The following is a 12,707-nucleotide window of genomic DNA, read 5'->3' as shown; positions in this document are numbered from 1 at the left end:
TCTCCTACAGCAAATCCTTTGGGAACGTACAAATTCCAGTGGAAAATCCCAGAAATTTTCTTGGGCAGTTCTCCTTTGGGACTAATGGATTTCAGTCTCACTGGAGTGATCCAAAAGCCTATCTTCATCTGAGTGATATTTTAGCGTTTTTACGTTCCTCCCTTGGAAGCATGTCCCCTTTTGGCTGCTTTGCTCAGAACCACATTTGCCCCTGTTGTGGAGTGTCAGAGACAGCGAAGGAAGAGGAATTACTGGTACACGCTGTGCAAACATGTGCATGCCTGAAGCAGTACTGAATTCCAAGGGGATTTCCTCTACCAGTCTGAAAAGGGCCGTGGCTTCCCAACACTGTGCTCTCACTCCCTGAGAAGAAAATACGTGAAAATACATAGGCTCAGAGCCGGGGGGGGATAATCACTGGACAATTTGTGATGGGAAGCCAGAGGTTCATGTAAAACATCCTCAGTGGTATGAGAAGAGGAGAAGAACCCAGCATGCTGCTGACAGGAATTTGCCTTTTTGTCCTTAAATGTACTACCATAACTGCAGCGTTCTGGGACATTGAGTTACTTCGTTGCAGAGGCTGTGAGGCCATCAGAGAGATCCTTTCCTGAGTAAAGCTTCGTTTGGTAAGACTTTTAAGATCTATATTGGGAGATAGGGAAGGAAGAAGCCTCCAGTCAGTGACTGGTAGGAGGAAATGCTTCATTAATACTAAGCTTTAGGTGCAGAAGAATGGAGGAAGTTATTTTTTTCCACTGCCACAGAGGAAAGCAATAGCAGTTAAGCCGGGGCCTGCAGCAGGAACATTTACTGGAAATGTTTACATGGTGCTTAATACCTTGACATGCATTATTCACTTGTGTAACGCTATCTGGGGTGGAGCAGGGAGGAATGGCTTTGACGAAGAATGTTTGCTCCCCATGGAATATTTTTCTGAGCATAACTACGTTTTTTTGGCAATGAGAGACGTTCCGGGAATAATAATAACAAAAAAACCTCTTCAGACACATTTTTATAAACTGCTGGAATGTGTTCTCTTGCAAAGGTGACCCAGCCATACCCAGAAGGCTAGCCTGGCCCTGGGCAGTGATATCTTGCTTTGTTGTACAGCAGAACTTCAACAGAAACCCTCAGTGAGCCCCTTCCAAGCAGGAGAGCTACACAGTAAGTGGTGGAGCTACTTAAATGGATGTGGTTTTCACACTGGAAATGAAACCCCACTTTCCCTCTCAGAGGCTTAAGCAGCAAGCACTCTCCTGGGCAAGCTGCTTCAGTGTGTGCTTCGGTCTTCTGATGTGTCTGAAGGACTTCCTGAACTGCAGCCAAATGCACTGTGCCTTGAGAAAAGGGCAAAACAGTTCATCTGCTCATATTAGCAATGTCACCGTGATACAGGAGAAGGAGATGGGAAGGAGAAACTGACTGGGGAGCGTGAAGTTAAGCTGGCACCTCCCGGCTTGCCTCTGTGTTTATTTGGCATCCAAACTGACAGTAATGTCATGATTCACCTGCTGTGTGATTTGTTTCACTGACAGCGCTATGATAAATAGAGAATTGGCATCATTTGCACAGTAGTTTAATCTGCTGGGGTACGATTCATAGAAATGAAGCTTTCACACTTGTGATATATTGCCAGACTGAGTGGGTGAAAGAGGCACATACTCGGATTTGGTTAATCAATACCTGGAAACAGTGTTGGAAAGAGACTGAGCACAAAGCATGGAGCTGTGAAGTAGTAAGGCGAGGCTGAATTTGTTAGTTTTAAAAGTAACGATGATATGCTTTCAATGCTGCAATGATACTTTTTTTCTTATGGCATCTAGCCAGGTTCGGTAACATTGACTATTTAGGACTAAAAAGGAAGATGATGTGTATGTAGCTCAAAGAAACTGTCTAAACTGTAATTCCTAGAAATAACATGAGTCTTCCTGGTTCAGGCTGACTGCACTTTCCAGCAACAAAACTTATTGGGGGAATTGTTTCAAACTATGTCATGGCATTTTGGGAGTATTCCCAGAATCTCTGCAGCACTGTTTGTGCAGCGCCCATTAATAACACTTTGTGGATTAATAACACTGTTCTGAAATGCATCAGACGCTGTTTTTTTTTTTTTTCTGAGGGTAGAACTCAAGGCTTGTGATGGTGATGAGTTAAATTTATAAATCCATGAGATGAAAGTGCTTCAGTTTGTTCCACCAGAGTTGCATGTTCTTGGTTCTCACTGATTTCACTACGTCTTAGTGACTCTATTTGCACCATCTTAGCGTTGAAAAAGAGTTTTATAGCAAAAGAAACATTGATATGAATAGATGCTCGTAAATTAGTATGAGAGGTTTATAGGCACTTAAGACATTCTTAGTAAGAAATCCATAAATTCCATTTGAATGCCTAACTGCTAGTTACATGTATTTTGACAGTCCTTTTAAAAATAGAAACTCATAAGTACTATTAAAATCTTAACCTATTCGTAAGTGTGAGGAAGCTCAAATCTGACATTTTAAATAGGGTTTCAAAATTATAGTCCATTTATAGCTAAAAATAGGTATTTTAAGAGGAATGATGTTGCATGTAATATCTTATTTTTCTTGTGTTTATTGATGTTGAAATTTCACATAGTTTTTTTTAGTCTGCTCTAGTATGTAGGTACAGATACATATACTTATACTAGCTTACTAGTAGTGTGTAACCGTCAATGGGGTTGAAGTGATCATGTTTTCTGTGGGCTAGTGAAATGTTAATGCAGTGTCTGTGCTGGGAGCAGTAATAAAACGCATTTGCTTTTATCTCTTTCTTTGGTTTATACGTGACATATAGCTTGTGGGAGATAAAGAAAGACTTGTTTCTGAGCAGGTCTTTCATGAATCACAAATGGCACGTGACCAAATTCAGAAGTGGTGTTCGCTGTGTGCTGCAGGTCAGTAAATGTATTTGACTCACAGGGTAACCACGTTGGTGTAGGTTAAAGGCTAGGGGCTTTAAAAGGTTAAAAACAAGGGCTAAAGACTCTGTTCTCTCCTATGGCAGTTCTACACAAAATGAAGTTTTGCTAACCCTGATTTACAGCATTGACGTAAGTGACTGGACAATGATCTCTAAGCAGACTTGACAAAACACGAGTTCAAAGTCTTCTGGAACGCCAGATTCAGAAACAAGCCTACCTTAGCACATTCCAGAGCCACAGTCATTAAAAAGTGTGATGCACAGTAGTATTCGTTACTCTTTCACTGTCAGTCGTGACATCTCTTCTGTTCTCAAAACAGCATTAACAGAAAGGCCATCCAGAAAATAAATATGTAAGGAAGGTGGGGGAGAGGTGGGTTTCTTTAAGCCGTTTCTGTTCCAGTTCTCGTAATTCATTTCTTCCCTAGTCCTTGCCTGTGGCTGAGAACAGTAATATACCATTAACCCAAGGGATGTAAGACACGCCGTGTGGTGCTTGGAAGGGTGTCACAAGCTCCTCCTGTAAGGATAAGAACCTATTTTATTGCCTTTTCAATTGCTGGACAGTCTAATCCTAGTAAGAATTTTAGCAAAATGGAACTACTAAGCTAATTGTGAAACCTGATGCTTGATTTTCATAATTAGCACATTGCAAAGATAAACATAACTGGTAATATATGTGTACCAAGGCAAGCGTGGCAGCTATTACACTTAAAGTGCTATGTAACACATTAAAACCTGCTGGACATTGAAGCCTATTTTTAGTAAAGGAATAAATAAGCTGGCTGTGCCCTACTTTTTGTCAAAATGTGTCATGGGATCTTTATATTTGATTAGAAAAGTCAGCAGAAATAACACAAGGGAACTCAGCGTCTCATCTAAAAAGTGGCAATCCTAACAATCCAGCGCTTCTTTTTATGACAAAGAAATGTTAATAATAGGGTATGAGCTCAGCCCCGCAAAGTGGGCAGGTGAGACAGTAGCTAGCGGGAGATCTGCCTGTGTGCCGTGCTTTTGATGAAATGTTATTTTGTGTTGATGAATGGAACTGTTTTTGCAAAATCCGTGTTAGGAAACTGGAAGAACTAAGAAGTATGTAGAAATATTCAGATATTATTTATATATAAAGAACATATATCTATTATATGTTATATCTATAGCAGCGAGGTCACCCTGCCACTTCAGGATGCGCTTGCTCTTTGCAAAGCTCGTAGTCTTGTTAACTCTGAGCAACTTCTTTTGATCTTCACTGTCTGAGGCAACATGCGTGTCCACATGCCCGATGAGCAACCCGTCCTATAAAGTGAGGCCATACCTAGAAACGTGTTTGCCATGAGCAGGTGCAGAACATAAGCAACCACGTAGACAAATGCTATAGCACAGATTGAGCGACAACTATGTGCTTTCAAGGAGTTCCTCTACAGGTAAGTTGTATCAAAAATGCTGCTTTATTACAACACAGTTGGCACAGAATTGGCATAAATGATCAAAAATGCCACCATTGAAGAGTGCCTGCCCGAGTACTTCTAGGCATGGCTTCTCTGTGATCCGAAGCAATACTGTGGTGCACCTTCCTGGTGTGGATCTACAGAACAGGGAGAGAGGGCTCGCTCCCAGCTCTTACTGGCACACCTGCAGCCTCCGTACAGAGGGACTCTCCTTTCCAACTCGCCCAGTCCGTCGTCTGGGTTTTGGGAGCCTGAGAGAAGCAGCTGTGCTCTGTGAGCAAGCAGGGGAGCTTTGGTGGGCCGAGGCCTCTCTCCGGCTCGGACCCACCCTGGCATGCCAGCTCCTGCAGCTTGCATCAGAGGGGAAAAGGGGAAGGAGCTCAGCCCACTCGCTCACAGCAGGGCTCTGTCTGCCCTGACGGATGTATCAGCTGATGTGCTCGTACTGCTGGCGTGTTACAGTGGTCAGCAGAGGTCAGGGAGGTTAAGGAAGAGGCCCTCTGTTTCAAGCGGCTTTAGGTCATTTAAGTTAGGCTCACAGTTTTAAAATGAAAGGCCTCACGCTGAATTCAGTAAAGATGGCAGAACAGTGAAGTGCAGGGATGACAAGTATCTGGGTGTCAGGGCTCTTTGAGGTCCTGCTTTAGATAACAACTTGCCCCTCTGGCACCTCTACGTATGCTACAAGTCCTCAGAACTTTCCCACTGCATTTTGCACGTACCAAATAACGGTTTAGCAAAGCGGTGTTAAAAGCTGCTCGTTCTCGCTGCAGGCTGTAGCTTCATTGGCCAAATTCAGCATCCGTTTGTCTGACATTTGCATTTGCAGTCTGGTACTGAGTGTCACTCAGTCCATTATTTGCTGTTGCCTCCCCCTTGGTTGCAGTCAGCGTACAGAACAAAGAGCAGCTTCTTACAGGAGCGGAGCTGCGCAGAACACCTTCGGAGGGAGCGTTACGCTTTCCAGTTGGAGCTAGGTGAGGGTCATCAGGTCTTCGCCGCAGCCATTAGTGCTGTAACAGCGTGCCCCGAGAGGCCCTGGTAGCAGAGGGCGGCTTTGACCCCCTAGGTTGGTCCAACATCTGCAGGGGCTGGGAAGGTCCAGTCCAGCCGACCAGTTTTATTTATCAGCTGAGCCTCACACCATACCCTCCTGTATCATGTCGCTTATAAGCTGTGGCAGTGTTAGATGGTATTGCAGGACTTTGACCTCATGCATTCAGCCGTGGGTAGACTTAGTAAACATACCAAATTCCTTAGGAATGTCTTTAATATTTTCTTTCTAGGAGATTGAATATAAACTTTGCTAGTTAAACCTGATTCCCGTGATTTGTTTTTTTCTAAATACAAGGCACAAAACTGTCACACTAGAATGATTTGGTCACTTATTAGCACTTCTTAATCTTTCTTGTTTGGCACTGAAATTTCTTTCCCCCACATGGTAACGACCTTAGGTGTTGGAGGATATTTGTTCTAGTACAGATGAAGACTTAAAAGGAGCGAATATAGGACGCTAGCAAGTTGCCATCAGCATTAAAATTTTGTTATAAATGATTTCTAAGCATCTCCTGGCTGTTTTGGATCATTGTCCTTTAGATTTTCTAAGCTGATTTATTTGTTTTTTTCTTCAGACTAGTTTTTTCTGCTTTCGGCCAAATATCCTTCACGCTGCATTTCCACTCGCATTTTCTTTCTCCTCTGCCAAGGTCTGCTGCGGCGGTTCTGTGATGTCTGCAGATGTGCAGACAACTTGGGTGTTAGTTCCTTTTCCTGATCGTTGCAGTTACACAGGGCTAAAATAATGTAAGCCCAGAATGCTAAAAATGATACACTTTCAAGTGACCAAGAATGTGCCCTAGGTGTACAGCTGTTTCACATGCAAAGACATGACTCAGATACAGTCTTTTTAGACAAAAACCTTTTGTTATACTGAGAACATGTGTAACAATAGCCTGGGGGGGTAGAATAATAGAGCACTTGTTTTGTGAAGGGGGTGGGGAGAGAATCTAAAAATAAGGAAATTGAAAATTAAAATTATACTTAAAACCTCATTTTTTTTCACTGACATCTAGGGTAAAAAAATAAAAATGTTTACTTAAGATGCTTCAGAGAAGTTCCTTACCCATATTGCACGCATTGTGCATATCAACTCCATGTCTGCCAAGAACATGAATGTCGTGCAAGTTGCTCGACTGTGATATGAAGTACGTAGATAACTTCTGATTGAGATCTCTTCACTCCCACCATTAAATAGTGAGGCAATAAAGCAAAAAAGAGAATTCAAAAAAGAGATTTTAAGTGTGGATCACAAACCTACAGAAAAACTCTGAGTGGATTTCACTGAAATCTATCTGTAGATGTAGCGAAAGGTGTCTATACAAGACAATGTTTAAGTGCTCGTGGCTTTCTGCGTGACAGGTACTTCAAGGCATCGGTGTTCACTTGAAAAGATGGCAGCGCAGTAAACGTTTTAAAGTTTCTGGATTGTAGCCCTGTGGTTAGTCCAGTAAGTCACTCGCATCATAGCTGATTTACACTTTACAAAGACTATACCAGAGCCTGTAGAACAACAATGTCACGTTGCAAAATCTTGAGTGAATAGCTCTTTTCTAAAAAATGTTGTCCAGCCTTTCCAAGAATAGTCAGACACAAAACCATTTGTCATCATGAAGGCCAACCAGCAGCCAAGGTTTGAATATCTAGGCCAAGACTATCTGGAATATGTAATGTAAAAAGCACAAGAATTAGACTGGCTTGAAAAGTTGCATATCTGGGACTTTTTGTGATACTGGATTTCATGAATACCTTATTTTTCAGAAATACATTTCAGTAGCAATATACACTTTACACAAAAGAGATCAGTAGCTCCACGTGCTGAACTGAACTTGATTATATAGGACATGATCCATCGAGAAGATACTGTCTCGGTGTGATCTGTACTCTTGCCTGATAAACCAGTCCCTTTCATTTTAAATCCGTTGGCTTTTTCTTTTCCAGGAAGAAGGGAAGTTAAGTGAAGTTACCACACTGCTGCGGTATGAAGAAGCAGCATGATATTCGGAAACAGTGCCTGTAGTGCTGAGCAGCCTCCAAAGAACTGGCTGAAAGCACGAAGGGGAGCCACTGACTGATACAGGCAACATACAGGCTGCGAAGGCCGCTGGCACACGGTAGGAAAGGTTTCTCATTAACTTCTGCCGAGATTTGTGTAGATATTGTAGTGCATGCTCACCATAAAAAAAAAAAAGTGAGTTTCCGAAAATAAACGGGCTTTGTCCTGCCCATAGATCTCCAGCCAATCCGTGCTGGGGCGGGTTTGAAACAGCCAGCCACCCACCCCTGGGTGTTCCTAATCCCCATTTAATGAACTTTCAGCGCCTTGACGCTCGGTAGGTGAAGCTGGCGAGGAACTAAATGCGCCCGTTTTCAAAACTGCAATGCCTGGAAGCGGGACAGAGAGAAACGCGCGGCGCTGCCAGAACCCGGCGCGGCTGCGGGGCTCTGGGGCAGGCACGCGGAACCTGGCCGCGCTTTCTCTGGACGCAGCCGAGGACGAGCCTCGCCCTACTTTCCCTCAGGGCAGCAGGAGCGTTGCGACGGGACGGGGCCGGCCGGCAGCAGCAGGACCTGGGCCCTTCCTGCTGCCCCTGAGCCCCGGCCTCCCGGGGCCGCCCGGTGCTGCCCGAGCGGCGGCTGCGGCCCGGCCCCGGCCCTCGGGGCAAAATGGACCCGGGCCGCGCCGCGCGGGGAGGGACGCGCCTCCTGATTGGCTGCCGCCGGCGGCTCGATATTGAAAGCCGCGTGCTGGTTGGCCGCTCGGCGCCGGGGGGCGGGCCGGGGGGCGAGGGCGAAGCTGTCGCCATGGTAACCGCCCCCCTCCCAGTGCCCGCGGAGGCGGCGGGGCCGGTACCAGCGGCGGGGCTGGGCCGGGCCGGGCCGGGCCGGTGGGGGCTGAGGGGCGGCCGAGCTCTCCGCGGGGCTCCCCCGGCGCCTTTCGGTCCCTCCCCGCCCCGGCGAGCTCGGCAGGAAGGGGGCAGCTCTGGGCTGCGGCGCCTTGCCACACGGTAGTTGCTCAACCGGCGGGCGGGGGGAGCCGGGGGCTCCTGTGGGGCCGGGGGGTGCCGGGGGTCCGGGGCCGGGTCGGGGTCCGCCGGGGCTGGCAGAAGCCCGTCGGCCTCGTGTGCGCGCTCAGGTCTGCACTGAGCATCCAAACGAGCGGGTACGTGAGCGGTCGTGGTGAGCAGGCATCGTCCTGGGGTCTGCGGGGTTAGCTGGGGGTGCGCAGCCCGCTGTCGGCTGGTGAGAGAGGGAACCTCGGGGGGCGTTCCGTGCCTTTGGGAAAACCTGCCCGTAAAGAAATGTTGCCCGGCCGTCCGCTCGTCAGAGGGCTGCGATGGCCGGGGGGATGCGTGAGGCTGGCTGGGGGATCGGTGGCCGGGTCGCTCGGGAGCTTAGGTCCAGAAACTTGAGACCAAGGGTTCTCCAGGCTTTGGGAGTTTCATGCCAGCGAGCAGAGCTTTTGAGAGGACTGAGGGAAACAGAAGTCTTATTCAACAAAAATGCCTCGGTAACTCCTTTCTCCTACTTTGGGGGGGTGGAGAATGTCAAGGATTTTAGGGATATCAGGAATAATTTCCCGTGGATTAACTTGGAAATATGTTTTGCTGGAGTTTTTGCCTATAATTATGTGAAGGTCTTTTTTTTAATAATTTTTAAAGTTTTGTATGGTCTTAAAATACTTTTGTTAGAGTGAATTTAAGTATCTGTTGTTCTTTAATAAAAATCTCTTCCGTTAAGTCAGGTTTCACTTCCTTGGAATATCTGATGTCATAGATCTGCCAGTTCCCCAATTGTCTATGGAGTTTTGGCAGATCTCCAAATTGTAGAGTAGGAGAGCCTTCTTAAAAAAAAAATAAATAAAAATCTTCCTTGGATCCTTGTGATGTAGTAAGGAGAGAACATATTTTGCCTCTTCCCTCTGATTTCACTACTCCTTTTCCTTTCTTGGAAGTTGTGCTTGTAGTAAGCTTGTAAAACGTTGCATGACTTCTGTACAGCTTGCATATATTTGCAATGTACTCTTTTTGGCAAACATGACATTTAAAAACAAAATTCCATAAAAACATAAGCTGTCAGAATGCTACATATACTGGAAGATACAGGAAAAATATTAACTGTTTTTATTTTTGAGGTAGGTGGAAATGCATGCTGGCGTTTGGCTGTTTAGCTAGAAAGCCAGTGTTGTGTTTCAGTGACCAGAGGCAGAGTTCAAGTGGCTCAGGTGCTTTTTCATAGATCTGGAGATACACAAAGAAACTTTCCTTGGTTCTCTATGAGTTGCCAACATGGCCACGTGTTGTGGATCTGTTATTATTTGATGTTACATTTTATGCAAAGTCCCTGACAATGGTTAGGTTTCAGATGGGTTTTCTGACTGCCATGCTTGGCAGCAGCAGAGTGTAAGTTATTAACTATAAGTTAGCTCTTTTTCACAGCTGCCAGTTTCTATGAAAGCAGTGCAAGGGATAAAAATCCAAAATAAGCATCATTTATACAGGTACATAGAAAAGCTCATGGTTTTTTGTTGTTTGTTTTTAATAAATGTGTGTTTGTGCTTATGCTTAGAGTGTTGATACACCTGGTGACACAGACTACATCTCAAGTCTCAATTAGTTTGCCTCAAATCTGAGGACCTGGAATCCCTGAGGGCTGAAAAAAAATTTGGTTTTAGTGTCTGAGCGTGCTGAAGAGTTTGTTTTGTGGCAGTGCTGTTAGTCCTCACAGAGTCGCTCACCGTGGGAAGGTTTCTGTGTGTTTTGCTGGGATAACTAACTTAGATCTTGTGGCAAATATCAGCTTCAGAAATTTAACAGGTCTTAGAATTAATTGTAAGAAATCACAGTAAAAGCCTGTGATCGTGCAGTTTTGCTTTGGGATGGCAAGGTGTATGCTGACGGCCCAGGATTCCAGGTTACAGCAGGTAACAGAGGTGCCACGGCTAAGGTTAGGTGTACCTCTCCAATGCCCGGAGTGTCAGTTAGCTCATGGGCGGCGCTGGCCAAAGAACGTTGTTGTTGCTTGACTTGTACAGTCTGTCAGTTTTACAAGGGTAAATCTTTATTTTGAGCCTGGTGGGAGTACCTTCAGGAACGCGGTGCCATTTACATCTCTTACAGTCTCAGGGTGAGGCCCCAGTGAGTAAATATGCGTGTGAATAAGTTGCGAACAGAGTAACCCAATTTACACACGGGCTTCAGAAGATTAAAGAAACAAATAGTGAAACCGATAACATCAAAAAAGTTGCCTTTGACATGAAGTAAGGTTGGTGCAGTTGTACCATCTGCCTTGATTTGTTTGTTTGTTTTGCTTTTTTTGTTTGGTTTCAGCAGTTTAAGGTGGCTACAGTTTCATTGCCCGTGTGCTGCAGGAAGGAGCCTTGCGTAAAATTGGTTGTATGAAGGTAGAGGGCCCAGGTACAGTCTTTGCTACCTCCAGTTCATGGCTTTGGCTTTTGGCCATGGAGGGGGAAATGCCCCAAGTGTTTTACAGTTGCATTAAAAAAAAAAAAAAAGTGGGGGCAGCTGTGATAACTTCAGTTACTCTGTTTCTTACCTTAGATACTCTTGACTTAAAATTGGGAATGGGTTGTACTCTGTCACTTTGTGTCTTTGGGCCTAAATCTAGGTATGGAAATATTTGTTTCTACATACCTTAAAAGGAGCACTAAAAGGTACTATAATTATTTTCTTGATGCAAAATGTACTTAATATAAGCTTCACTATCTAAAGCTTACTTTTTGTTTCTTTCAGAATTGTTAAATATGCATGCTTTTGATAAGTAGTTTTGCATTACACTTTCACTATGGAAATGAATTGTAAAGGACTGCTGTATTGTAAAGATCTTCTGCTTCTGTATACCTTGTTATTACTCGCAGTAGTTACTTGGATTTTTAGAGTAACTTTGTGAATTCCACATCAAAATATCTTAACTCCATCAAAGATACCAGCTTCTAGTTTTATGCCTGTGTTATTTATTCTGCGTGTTGCTGTAATGTTGAATAGTTTTACTTCTGACGTGTGATCGCAGATTTATTTATTTTTTTTTACTTCTTCACTTCTTAATTTTTAACAGGAACTGTTGAACAAGTGATACATAGTTCCTTGGGGCAGGGGTGGAGTGAGTTGACCTGATGGGATAGATCTGCCTCTACAAATAAATGCTTCTAAGAGATCATGAAGAATTGGGAATATTGCTCATAAAATAGCTGTATGAATATGCTTTTCTGCAGAAACAGTGATGATTGAATGGGAAAGTTATGCCCTGTAATGGAAAAAGAAGTTGTGTTGTGGGTTTAATTTTTGCATCTGTATGTATGTTATGGCATCTTTCTTCTTTGCGTGAGTTTTCTCTTGAGAGGAGGAGGTGAGAGGCCTTTGATTTCTTTTTATGAGTCTTATAAATAATAAGTATATTTATGTCACTACATTTTGGAAATTCACTTTTGAGGAATACCAGAGTTTTAGAGCGAATGCTGTAAACTTCTTTTCACAATGTTCTTCTGAGGCTTTTGTTCCCTCTGGTGTCCAATGCAGAAAGCAGAGGCTTCTGTTGATATCTGAATTTGGAATTGATGGAATTTTTTATATGGTGTGGAGTCTATTAACAGCTTGCAGTGTTTGCTCTTGCGTTGTGTCACTTCTGTGCTCCCCTTGCTCCCGGCCCTGTACTTATTGACTGGATTTACAGGAGTACGCGGGGATTCAAAGATGAGTTTGATGATGCCAGTCTGGAGTTTGGAGCAAATGGCAGCAGGTGCACGGTAGCTTGTTTGGGTCATAGAGGTAGATAAATACTTTTGTGGAAGACATGGAGCGTCATTTAGGGATGTTGTCAGTTACTAAGAATTAATTAATTACTAAGAATATTAGCATGTTTGGTTTTATGATATTGTTACGAAGCATTTGCTAATTTTCCGTGGGTTTGGAGGTGTTCTATTTGTCTGTTTAAATACACAGAAAGGATATTTAAGCAAAGAAATGAAATATTTCAGCAATAATTGCAGGAACTGTCAATTTAGCGAAGCTTTTGTGTAGCACACGCAATAGCTGGCGTTCAGTAGGATGGACCCAATGTTTTAAGAGGCTCGCAGCCCTGCTCTCAGAGTGTTTTGTGACAGATTTAATGCAGAAGTCTTTTGCTTGGATTCAGTTACAGAGTGTTTGAAGCAGTTTAAAAATCAGAGTAAGTGCCTAGTTTGGAAAATATTTTAAAAAACAACTGGAAAACAGAATAATTGTGAGACGAGCAAGGAGACTG

The 12,707-nt window shown here is 44.0% G+C and overlaps 1 protein-coding gene across 7 annotated transcripts in view; it reads left to right on the top strand.

The window, feature by feature from the left end:
• Positions 1 to 12,707, top strand: part of PIK3CB (phosphatidylinositol-4,5-bisphosphate 3-kinase catalytic subunit beta) — a 109,274-nt gene that overhangs the window by 24,325 nt on the left and 72,242 nt on the right. For 6 of the 7 annotated variants that reach the window (XM_080605185.1, XM_080605183.1, XM_080605186.1 and 3 more), the window contains one exon: positions 7,389 to 7,561. The gene's annotated coding sequence lies outside the window, so the exon portion shown is untranslated. Of the gene's footprint in view, positions 1 to 7,388; positions 7,562 to 7,791; positions 8,456 to 12,707 lie in introns of those variants that run through there. The other variant, XM_080605190.1, reaches the window with a different exon arrangement.

This window comes from Anser brachyrhynchus (assembly GCF_964034855.1).
Source record: "Anser brachyrhynchus genome assembly, chromosome: 9".
Taxonomy (NCBI): Eukaryota; Metazoa; Chordata; class Aves; order Anseriformes; family Anatidae; genus Anser; species Anser brachyrhynchus.
The sequence above is the reverse complement of the archived record's forward strand: the minus strand, read 5'-3'. Positions and strand labels throughout refer to the sequence as shown.